Source organism: Cynocephalus volans, chromosome 1 (assembly GCF_027409185.1).
Source record: "Cynocephalus volans isolate mCynVol1 chromosome 1, mCynVol1.pri, whole genome shotgun sequence".
NCBI classification, from domain to species: Eukaryota; Metazoa; Chordata; class Mammalia; order Dermoptera; family Cynocephalidae; genus Cynocephalus; species Cynocephalus volans.
The window spans coordinates 40,343,039-40,355,992 of NC_084460.1; positions in this window are offsets into that span (position 1 = coordinate 40,343,039).

Here is a 12,954-nt window from a genome sequence, read left to right on the forward strand (position 1 = left end):
TGCAGAAATCCTCAATAAAATACTAGCTAACAAAATACAACAGATACACAAAATTATGCACCATGATCAAGTGGGATTCATCCCACGGATGCAAGGTTGGTTCAACATATGCAAATCAATAAATGTGATATAGCACATCAATAAAAGCAAAGACAAAAACCATATGATCATCTCTTGAGACACTGAGAAAGCATCTGACAAAATTCAACACTTGTTCATGATAAAGACTCTCTACAAGTTAGATATAGATGGAAAGTATCTCAACATAACTAAGCCACATATGATAAGCCGAGTGCCAATATCATCCTGAATGGGGAAAAGCTGAAAGCTTTTTCCTTCAGAACTGGAACTAGACAAGGATGCCCACTCTCACCACTCCTATTCAACATAGTGTTGCAAGTACTAGCCAGAGCACTCAGAGAAGAGAAGGAAATAAAGGGCATCCAGATTGGAAAAGATGAAGTCAAACTGTCCCTGCTTGTGGATGATATGATCCTATATACTGAACAGCCTAAAGCCTCTACAAAAAAACTCATAGAGTTGATAAATGATTTCAGCAAAGTTGCAGGATACAAAATCAACACACAAAAATCAGTAGCTTTTCTATACTCCACCAGTGAACGTGCAGAAAAAGCAAACAAGAAAGCTAGCCCATTTACAGTAGCCACCAAAAAAATAAAATACTTAGGAATAAAGCTGACCAAGGACATGAAAAATCTCTACAAAGAGAACTACAAACCACTGTTGTGAGAAATTAAAGAGGACACAAGAAGATGGAAAGATATCCCATGCTCTTGGATTGGAAGAATTAACATTGTGAAAATGTCCATATTACTCAAAGTGATCTACAGATTCAATGCAATCCGCATCAAAATTCCAATGACATTTTTCTCAGAGATGGAAAAAGCTACCCAGACATTTATATGGAATAACAAAAGACCACCAGAGATCTAGAAAATGGTTTTGATTACTATCTTCCCTATTCTCCATAAATGTCCCTTCCTTTCTTCTGGGAATCAATATTTCAGGAATGCACCCAAACCCTTGACCTTTTAGAATCCAGAGACAAGAGGAGCCAAAAGCAAATGAAGCAGAAAGTGATCTCTTTATTGGCAAGCAAGTGTTAGAATAAGCTCCAGGTTTAGAAAATCTAAAGACAAAGAAGCATGGGCAGGTGCTGTCATCAATAGCCCAAAACTCTGGGACCACATGGGAGTCTGCCTCTTGGAGATTTCACAGACTTCCCAGAGGTCAGGTGACACCTAAAGAGTGGCGGAACAGTCAGTGATGTGAGGGTAGTGAAGAGTGGAGGGTGAGCATGGGAGGTCAGACCACTGTGCCCTGAACTACAGCAGGACCACAGATTCCAGGCTACTAACTCTGCCCGAGTCACCACTGTTTCTGCTATTTGATCCATCTACTTTTTTTAAAAGTTTATTTATTTATTAACATTATTTTCTTACATTCTGTGATGTTGTTGCAGAGCAGTTGGTGGGGAGGGAGAAAGGGGAAGGGAGGAGGAACTAGTGTGGGAGAAGGAGGAAGGACGAGGGGCAGGGTCGAGGCCTATGGCACCCCCATCATTCCTGCAGGAAAGACCAGGGGGTTTCCAGCAGTAGGCTGGTCATTGCTGGGCTGGGTGCAGATGTCAGGGCAGTGTGGATGACACACTCGGGAGAGCCCAGGGTGCTTCCTGTGAACCATCTTCAGATGCTGTGTTACTTATCACAAAAGGACAGGGAAGCATTATTTCTCTACTCAGGGTTTCAGTTTTTCTCTCCCAACATTGCAGATGTCCATTTGGCACCTGAGGTCACTCACCGTCTCTTGTGACTCCCTTTCCACCTCCTTTCCCATATTGCAAACAGGAATCTTTCTTTCTACTTATCTCTTTCCTGTATTCTGAAAGAAAGTCCATCCAATCCTTAGGTCTGTGGACTCTGAAGGGAAGACAGCTGAACCCTCACAGTGGTGTTAAAACATTTGTATGTGTGCACAGAGCATTAACTGCTATAACATTTTATACTAATACAAGCAAGAAATTAAGCTTTACTCTTCTAAAGTCTAAGAACTGTCAAGAGAACAATAGAAACTTATAATTGTGTGTCTATTGGCATAGCATATTCACAAAAGTTTAACTGGCAGTTGTGTGCAAAAAATTATTCAAGAGTATACCACTGTAGATAGAAATTCTAGGACCCATTGACAGCACATCTTTTCTAGCTACCAGTAGTCCCCAACCAGGGAATGGTGCTTATATTCCCACAGCTTGTATCACAGCACTTCTCTCGGTGTGGACAGTGGTTACCAATCTTACAATGGTCCTTGGAAGTCCACATGTAGAAGTTCTAAACTTTGGGTCCGCTAGCTTCTTTATTTGGTAAGACACTTACCTTGATATCAGTCCTGCTGTTCCACTTCCTGGTAAATAATAGGCTTGTGTAGATATTGGACTGAACCGTTGAATGGATGTTGTCGTTGTCTTCTAACTTGAATAGAACGTAGTAAATGACTACGACAATTGTCAAAGAGTCTGCCCTCAGTTTGGGAAATATACCAGGCTTGGGATCCATGGTGGGATCCATCCTGGTGTCGGCTTTGCTGTTCTTGGACGAGTGATTGGTCTTCTTGTCCTGTTGGTAATTGGCCTTGTGATGTCCCTGGTCATTGATAATAAGAATGTATTTGTTCTGATATCTCCGGAGTTCTCTTCCAGCTCCTACCCCACCTTTTCCTCATCAAACCTTGATTTCCCAGAAGGGTTGTGGCTTTCAGTGGAGAAGACTAAATTTTTTTTCCTATGGAGAAGAATCTCTCCTTAAACATGTTCTACCTGCACCCAGTATACCCTTACAAGCTATTCTCCCTGGCTAGCTTTTTTCCAGGCCCACACTATCCACTCACCATGTTGTCCAATCACAGCTACTTGCTTCTCAAAAATGAGAAGCAGTGAAAGAACGAAGAAAATGTTGGACTTCCTCTCGCCAGGAAGGGCCATGGCTGAGAGCTGGGTTAAGCTTCTCACTTATACCACCTTGGAGTGGGCGTGCCATGGGTGGGGTTGAAGTCACAAAAGGCACTGCCCTTTCTTATTAGCCTTTTAGAAAATGACAATTTCCTTGTTTCTGTTCATTAGGGTGCATTGTCAAAGTCCCCAGGGACCGTGCACAGGGACACAATGTCAGATGCGTTTTCTGACCCCCACAAGCTCCAGCAAATTTTTATCAACACTTGGACATTTCACACTAAGTCTTCTATAGTTTGAGAAGACCTTTATTTCGAAGGAGCAAAGGGACCCATTTTAGGTTACAAAATAAGTGGTGAGTGACCAAGCTCTCATTGTCTGAGTGTGGGGCTCTTTTAAATAATGCCACCATTTGAATACTCCATCCCACACACAACCCTATACTTCCCCTTGTTTCAAACTGAGCTTGAGATACGTTCTATTTAACTATGAAGGAGGATTTATACTGGTAGAATGACACAGAAGAGAATGAAACTTTGTGGAAGCAATGACAGAAGTTTTCAAGAAGTAAACTAGGGCTCACCAGTGTCCAAAGTGGCTATGCAGTTCGTCACTATGACGACTGACACGAGCCCAAACCTTTCCTAACTTTATTCGCTAATAGGAACTTGGATGACAGACTAGTGTCAGGTTGGCCACTGGAGAATAATGAACAACAGTAACCTCATTGATAATGCTAATGTATAGTGAAACAAGAGTTGGGGCTGTACCTGGAGGGTGAGGTGAGCTCCAGAAATGTTTTTGAAGATTGAGAGGAATTTACCAGGTTTTAATGGTGATAGGAATTACTTTTAGAAAAAGAATTAACAGCATTGTTTTCTCAGTTGGTTTCTTTTTATGAAATCTACCTACGACAAAAATACTTTTTTTATTTAAAAACCTTCACTATATAAGTAGTAAATTGCTACAACTCTCAATAAACTGTGATGTATATTTGCCACCATTCATGAATGCATCAATATATTCAGAGAACACACAGAGGAAATATCTCCACCTTGTGTAGAGAAGAGTAATTTTCTGCAATTGGGAGCATATGTTGAATTATCTAAAGAACATTTCTTTGCTTACACCCATGAATACTGGGGTGTGTGCAAACCACAGGAGAAGGTGTGAGCAACCCCAGAGTGACCCTGTATGCATTCAGCACAGCACGAAGAGAGGTTCTGGTGAAATGAAATCTTGAAAACAAATTTTCAATCATTCTATCCTAAAATCCTAATGTGCCTATAGAAAATGATGTATGGAGGGGGAAAGGGAAAGACCAGTTATATTTTTTATATAAAGAACATTGGTAAAATCTACTTAGACAGCAAACAGAAGGCATGTGTGTTACATTGTTTCACTGTGGGCCGCTCTGACTCCTACAAAGGTTATCTGTTGGCCCCAAGTATGGTGATGACGCTTTCCTGGCAAAGACCCCAGCAGAGTAGGTTGAAATCATCTTGAACTACTTCCTTACAACTTACTTACTGTTCCTGCTTACCTCGTCACCCCTCCCACACATCCCTTGAGAAACTACCAAAAAGTATTCTGTTCCAAGTGTACTGGGAGAAAAAGAAAACTGATTACATGGATCTTTCTTATGGATCAAAGAACAAAGCCTTTGTCTAATCTAGTGCTGAAAAGATGCAAATAAAACAAAGGCTCAAGATTTGCAAAAACAAACCAAGAAGGTGCAAACCAAAAATAGCACAAGTTTATGATACTCATATCAAACTACAGGTCAGGAAATTTTGGAAAGAAAAAATACAATACAAATGGAACGTATTGATAATGATGAAAACAGAAATTAATGACCTGGAAAGCAGACACATGGAATGAGTGGTAAATAAATCCTAGATATGGCATTTTGATGAGGAAAATGAAAAACCTCCTCTTAAACCTGCCTAAAAATATTTAAATGCACAAAATTTACATGAAAATGGCAAAACAATATGCTGAAGCACAAAAGACAATTTTAGAGTCCTCAATTTTATTCATAATTACTTGACAATGTAGTAATATATTATCTTTGTTATCTTTAGAATAGATAGAGAGCCTACACTGTAGAAATACCACAGAAAAGTACGGCATGTTTTCTAAAAATCTCCTATCCTAGCCCCACAAAGAACTAGGTCCAGGTGAATTAATATGGATCTACAAGGTTAAAGAAATCATAGTTGAAAGCTCATGCAGAAAGTTCCTTAAGACTCTGGAGGTAATAGTGGTCGAGAGAAAGTGTAAGCCCCACATTAATGAACACAAGGACAGGAGGAGTAACAAGGGCATTCACCAGGGGACAATTTGGATCAACTAGGACAGTAAATCCCTCTCCTCACTACGACCTGCAGGAGTTCTGGTTTTCAGTGTATACCAGTAATAATTAGCTGGGTTCTGGGTAGCTGAAATGAGCCCTACATAGGTACTTAGTGCCTCAGTATTATCCATCATCAGAACTTTGCATCATTACAAACTCAAACTCTGCATCCATTAAGTAATACCTTCTTATTACCTTCTCTCCACAATTTCTGGTAAGGAGTATTTTATTATCTATCTGTATAAGTTTTGTTATTCTGGGTACCTGATAGAAGTGGAATCCTACAATATTTGTCCTTTTGTATCTGACTTCTCAAATAGCATAATGTGGATAATCTCAGTTTTAAAAGTGAGCCCATAATCTAGTGTCTTTATATATTTCAGGAAAACTAAAATGAAAGGAGTGTAACAAACTAAATTGGATAAATAGAATCAATGTAAGAATAAAAACCATTTTTAAAAACATAAAATAATCAGTATCTTCAGGTAAGTAAAAGATGTGTCTTTTGTAAATCAATAACTGGCTAAGATATAAATAAAAAAAGAGAAATGAAAATTTTCTCAAATAAAATAGAAGAATGTATCTTAAAACTGAATAAACTGCAAACACACTTCTGAGCAAAATGCATGCAAAAACCCTGCATATGAACATATTATGGCTTAGGTACACTTACTCTAGAAAGAAATATGATGTCTATTATTGTGTTATTCTTTTTATATAGAAATTGTGAGGAAACAATGTGATCCATATAAAATTACTGCCTTTATTTAAAAATATATTAATCATATTAATAATGGTAGCATGAAGAGTAAGTATAAACATACCCTGAGAAAAACAATTTCGAATTCAAATTTATGTACATAGACAAACTTGCATTCTATAAGATGTCAAGATAACAGTACGTCCCAATCCCCATGATCTAAGCCCATGTGGTGATGTAGTATCATGCCATCTGGAAACCAGAGCCATTGTCCTCACTTACAACTGGGAGCTAAAAAAAGAATGAGAGAAAGAAAGGTACAACAATCACAACAATACATTGAATGTTCAAAAGACAAGAATAGAACTGGTGTTACCAGAGGTGGGAAAGGGGAAGCAGGAGTTGGGTAAAGGAGGAAATGACAAAGGGCTACGAAAACCAATTACACTGTATAATGTTGAATACACTAATTATCCTGAATTTTACATCATATATTGCACACAGGAATTGATATTTAATGTTGTGCCCCACAGATATGTACAATCAACTATGTTTCAATAAAAAATAAATTAATTAAAAAAAAGAAAAGTGAACTTTCACTTAAAAAAAAGACATTTTTTGATTTCCTGTTTAATTTCTCTGCTGTTGGGTGCATATATATTTATATAATTATGTATTTAAACATATATTTATAATTGTTATGTCTTCATGTTGGATAAATCTCTTTATTGTTATTTAATGGCCTCTTTCTCTCTTTATGGTTTTTGGTTTGAAGTCTATTTTATCTGAGTGTCTAAGAATAGCTACTCCTGCTCATTTTTGGCTTTCATTTGCATGATATGTATTTTTGCACCCCTTCAACATTAGTCTGTTTATGTCTCTGTAGGTGAGGTGAGTCTCTTGAAAACAACATATAGTTGTGTCTAGCTTTTTAATCCAATCAGTAAGTCTATGTCTTTTGAATGGTGAATTTAATCCATTTACATTTAGCATTATTACTGAAAGTATTGTCTTACTCCTTTTATTTTGTTGATTTTTATACGGTTGATTTAAATATCTTTTGTTCCTTTCCTAATCTTTTACTGTTTCTCTTGATGTTTGTTGGTTTTTTGAGGTGGTAAGATAAAGTTTTTTATGCCCTCCCATTTGCAGTTTTATTCTATCAGTGGGTTTTGTTCTTTTTTGTGTATTCATGGTAGTGGTTAGCCCAAATAGAGAAGGCACTTTCTTAGGGATTTTTCCACAGTGATCAGCATGTGTGGCCTTGAATTTATGTGATAAGAAGGGCACTTTATCTCTGTAGCCTTCTTCCAAAAAACCTATAACCCCATTCTATTGATAAGAAAAACATCAGATGAATCCCAATTGAAATCAATTTTATAAAACACCTAACCAGTATTCCTCAAAACCATCAATATCACCAAAATTTAAAAAATCTGAGAAATTGTCACAGCCATGATGAGCCTGATGAGACATAACAACCAAATGTAATATAGTATCCTGGATGGGATCCTGCAACAAAAAGGATATTAGGTAAATACAAATGAATGAAGTATCATCTTTAGTTAATAATAATATATCAGCATTGGTTCATTAATTGTGACAAATGTACCATAGTAATGTAACATACTAACAATGGGAGGGACTGTGTGCTAGTACATGGGAACTTTTGTAAATGCTCTGACCTACCAGGACATTTTTTCCATATTTCCACATTGAACATGGACATCCCCTTTTTGGTGATGAGTTTATTTCAGTCCTAGGCTCTCCATTCCTCTCTTCTCTTCTTTACATGCATATTTCTGGACTGCATTTTGTTCCCTGAAAAGGATGCAGAAAAGAGATCAAAAGATATCTCCACTGAAAACCAGTTGTTATTTTCTTATATGTAATTTGAAGTTATTACTGATCACTGATTTCTCATTATGATAACGAGGCAAACACTGTTTGTGAGGTTTTGTTGTTGCTCTTGCCGAATTGTACAGTTTTGTAAGAATGTATTTGCAGATTTACCTTCTCAAGTATACCATGCCTCCAGCTACCCAGGAGGTCTGGTGATTTTCTTTTTGCTTTAGTAAAATACTTAATTAAGGAATAGTTTTCTAAGAATAATAAAAATTTGACTTAATAGAAACTGAAAAAGTTTAAAACATTAAAATATCATCTAATCAAAGTAAAACAATACTTAACAGCTAACAAGAAAAAATAATTATTAAATTCATAAGAGCAAGTGTGTTTTCCTTATATGAGAATCACTCATACAAATCAATTAAAATAATCTGATCTACCCAATCGAAAAGGGATTAAAGGGCATGAAAAGGCATTTCACAGAAATAAGCAGTGTTAATACCTGAATTAATATAAAATCTGGACCATCTCATTGATCATTAAACACAGGTTCAAAAATCATCTTGTTTCCATTTCTTTTTTTTTTTTTTAATCACACTGGATTTGCTGAAAATTTCAGGCAACTTTTTTTACTTCTCTGGGCCTCAATTCTATCAACTGTAAAATGAAGAAGTTGGAGAGATTGTTTCTAAGGACTCTTTCAGTCCATTCTACAATTTAAAAGCCTCCAAGATTTTCCTGAACGTTGCAAGATAAAAGTAGACGACACAGAGATGTGAGATAATTAAAACAGGAAAATGAGGGGGTGCCAAAGACTCATTGAGAATAGCTCACTTAGATTTGTAGATCATTTCAGCCAAATGGCTTCCATCTGGAGCATTTTCCCCAATTTACTTTATTTTTGCTTGACATCTTATCTCATACTGTTTCATCACTTAGAATGTCTGTGTAAATCCTATAAACCACCCTTCATGGCCCAAATCAAAGATGTCCATCAATGTGGCCTTATTAAAAACTTAGCTCTGTATCTTAGTTCTAGGCTCAGCATGGCCATGGAACATTCTGTGACCATAAAAGCCTGTCATTCTCCTCTCTGGGACTCAGTTATCTGATTCTTAATGTGAGGTGGGGGTTCAGAATAATCTCCAAGTGCACTTCCTGTTCTAAATCAGGTGAAACCTTGAGTGATCAGAGCAAATGCTAAGAGCTGATAAACAACGGGTGCTGCTGTTTTACCTCTTAGCACTGGTGCATACTTGCCTCCAAGAGAGATGACACACAGGACTTGTTGGAGGAAATATTCCCTGTACCAATTCTAGCCAGAGAGAAGAAAGTTTTCCTTAAACTGACCAGTAGCTGCTCTATTGTTCTGCCTCAGGGGTGAACACAGCACAGGGCTCCCTGCCTCAGACAGGAGACCAGGGTCCTCATGGATGTTGGATTATTGATTAAGTGGTAGATGCAAGGAGGGGTGGGGGAGACGGAAAATACGTGTTTTCTCTTTTTCCTGAATGCTTGTTGTCTGCTGTATCCTCGAAGCCATTATGAGTAGATCTAGTGAGATTTTAGGTGACTATACTTGTGTAAGGAAAGGTGCAAATCCACTAATTCTTCCTCTTTTTCTGATTTTCTTCCCAAAACTACCCATATAGTCAGTTGCTTCAGATGTGTAAACATCTAGGCACTTTGGTTATTTAATTTGAGGGCTCAGCAAGTGCTATGGCCTCCTCTTTTACAGATGATGTTTCTAAGGTTCAGAGAGAGCAGGAAACTTGTCCAAGTCAGTGAGACTAGGACATAGGTCGGGGAGATGGCACAGCAAGGCCTGTTTCTGAAATCCAGAAGGGAATTAGCAAAGGGTAAGTACCTGGAAGGAATGTCAAGTTGGATATCTGAGTAAGCTTGAAAACACTCTTTTCCCTGCTCAGGTACACAGTTTCTTAGGTGGGCAGGATTAAGTCTAAATAAAAGGCTGATAAAAGGCTGAAAACAGTTGGATACTTGGTCCTAGGTCACATCTCCCAAATGGTTCCTAATAATGCTGTAAATACCTTATTTCTCGGAGTTAATGATTGGCGTTTAAACTATAAATAATTGGAAAATAATGCCAGGCTTCATGTATCAGGAGATACACGGTCAGTCTTGGGTTGTGATGATAGAAATTACATTCAAAACAATTTGAGCAAGTCAGCCAGTTCCACAGAATGGTTGAAGAAATCTTTGTGTGGGAGCCACAAAACCAGTTCTTGTCTGGTCCTGACTTGCTTGGTGAAATAGAGAAAGGCATTTCTTCCATAAAAGTCCTATACAACCAGGTACAGCAGAGGCATATCCTACATCTCCGAACAGTCATTTTGTTGTCCCTCTGCCCTTCAGTGATCTTTTTGTTATCAGGTGCCGGTGTCACTAGGGACACTGTGGAGTAGTGGTAAAGTGCTGTACCCAGGAAGCCACTAGGAGTAGCTCAAACCACATTTTAGTGACTAATTGCACCAAAAAGGTACAAATCCACTAATTCTTTCCATTATTCTGATTATCTTCCCAAATTTACCCACATAGTCAGGTGTCTCAGATGTGTAAAGCCTTAGGTAGGTCGAAGGTTCAGTTAGAGGGCTTAGAAACTTAAAAACCTATTAGTGCTTTGGCTTTTTCTTTACATATGATATTTCCGAGGTTCAGAGAAGGCAGAGAACTTGTTCAAGACAGTAAGACTAAACCACAGGTCTGGGAAATGTCACAGTAATGCCTGTTTCTGAAATCCACGAAGGAATCAGAGAATGGAAAATACCTGGAAAAAATATCAAGCTGGAAGGCAGCTATGCTCACCACTATACCACCAATGCCAAGATATGTAACCAACCTAAATGTCCATTGATGGACAACTGAATAAGGAAAATGTGGCATATATACACAGTGGAATACTACTCTGCCATAAAAAAGAGTGAAATTCTGCCATTTGCAGCAACATGGATAAGTTTGGGGAGAATTATGTAAAGTGAAATAGGCCAGGCACAGAAAGAGAAATACCACATGTACTCACTCATAAGTGGGAGCTAAGAATGGAAGAAAGGAAGGCCACAAAAATATATTGAACTTTCAGAAAGAGAGAAGACACGTATGGTTAGCAGAGGTGGTAAAGGGGGAGTTGGATGGGGGTTAGAGAGAAATTGGGTAAGGGACACAAAGAATAATTACAATTTGTAATAATGAACATGCTAATAATATTAATTTGATCATCACATATTGTACACACACACTGATAGTTAACTCTGTACCCCATATATATGTATAATCCATTATGTATATACCTTACATCTTTTAATTAATAATTTCTCTAAAAACTATAAATAATTGAATAATAGTGGTAAGCTCTAGGTATGAAGAGATACATGGGCAGGTGTGGGTTAGAATCATAGAAATTGCATCGGAAAAAATTTCATAGGTGAATCAGGTCCATAGAATGTTAGAAAATATCTTTCTATGGGAGTCAGGGAACCAGTTTCTTTCTGGCGCTGACTTGCTTGGTGAAATACAAAAAGACATTTCTCCCATAAAGGGCTTGTACAATCAGTTACAGCAAAGGGGGGTGCTACATCTCCCAACAACCATTTTGTTGCCCTCTGCCTTTCAAGAATCTTTTGTTATCAGGTACCAGTACCACTAGTGTGCTGTGGATTGCAGCAAAGTGAAACATGCTGGGCCCCACACCTCTTTTTGAAGACGTGGATCTCCAAGCCCTTGTCTGGTTGCAGCACTCTTCAGACAAGGCTGTATTTTTAAGAACAGCATCTTTTATTGCTTGGAACATTGAAATAACAGAAACCCTATAACTGCATCTACAACCTGGTGTGTTTCTTGGGGACAAGATCCACTGCATGAATGACATTCAGTACTGCTGCACACAGAAGCAATGTTGTAGAAGCAAGAAAAACAGCTTCTTTCCAACTCACCCAAGGCATTATGCATATTTCTTTCTTTTTTTCCTTTTATCTCTTTTGAGTGTATGAAGGATTTTTCTCCATGTTATTTCATAGAGTACTTCCCAAAGGACTCCAGGTTAGCTGAAGACAATGAAAAAAAAAAAAGAAGAGTGAGCAACCTCACAAAATCTCCTTCCGTTGATATAAAATTGCCCCACAGCTTAAAAACTTTTACATAAAATGACACCTTGGTTATAGAGAATGCCAAAAGTACAAAGTAACTGTCAGTATAAAGAGAAACAAAAAATCCCAGGGCTGGGGTTTTACACCACTGCCCCTTGGTGCTCTGCTGAAAGCATAAAGCTTTCCAAATTCAGACTGAAAAATTACTGGGAAGACAGAGGAGAAACTATAGTCAAGAGATTGTGCAACACCAGAAGGACCAAATCCACCCTGAATCTAAAAGTACTGAGATAGTAACTGTGAATATCAGAGTAGATGTGCAGAAAAGGAATTGCAAAATCAGAGCCATTTCAGGGACTTGGCAGCCATTTAAATGCTAAGTATGTGACTTTAAATAAAAAACTGGATTTAACAGTGCTAATGTGATTTAATGATATAGTCTTCAAAAAGTCATTGTTTCTAAGGGAAAGAAAAGAGAAAGAAAAAATAGTCCTCTGGCAATTCCATGCCTCACACCAACCACTACCCAAAACACAGAGGCCTGCAGTTCTACTGCAATAAGATTCCACAGTCCTTGAAAGCCCAAAGCCAAGTGTGGGGAGCTGCCTAGAATACACTCACTGCATATGTCCAGATCAGGGAACACACATTGTACACTTTCTAACTTCCCCGCCACCATAACAACATAAGCAGATGCAAGGCAATGCCATCTTGAAACCAGAGGCACTGTGTGAGCACACCCTATCCTGGGCACCGGTACCCAGAGGTTTCCCAGTCTTAAGGTTCTGCCTTCATCCCAACACACTCATAGTAGAGGCTGCAACACCCTGATCCTGGCTGCTTGAAGCCTGCGCACAAGGGTGGTTGTGATTCTAGTCCTGCTTTCTGGGTAGTCAATCGCAGGCAAACTAAACTGCCATACAACCAAGCCCCCAACCAGAGATAAGAAAGGCAGATGTGCCTCCACAGACATTTGCAAGTC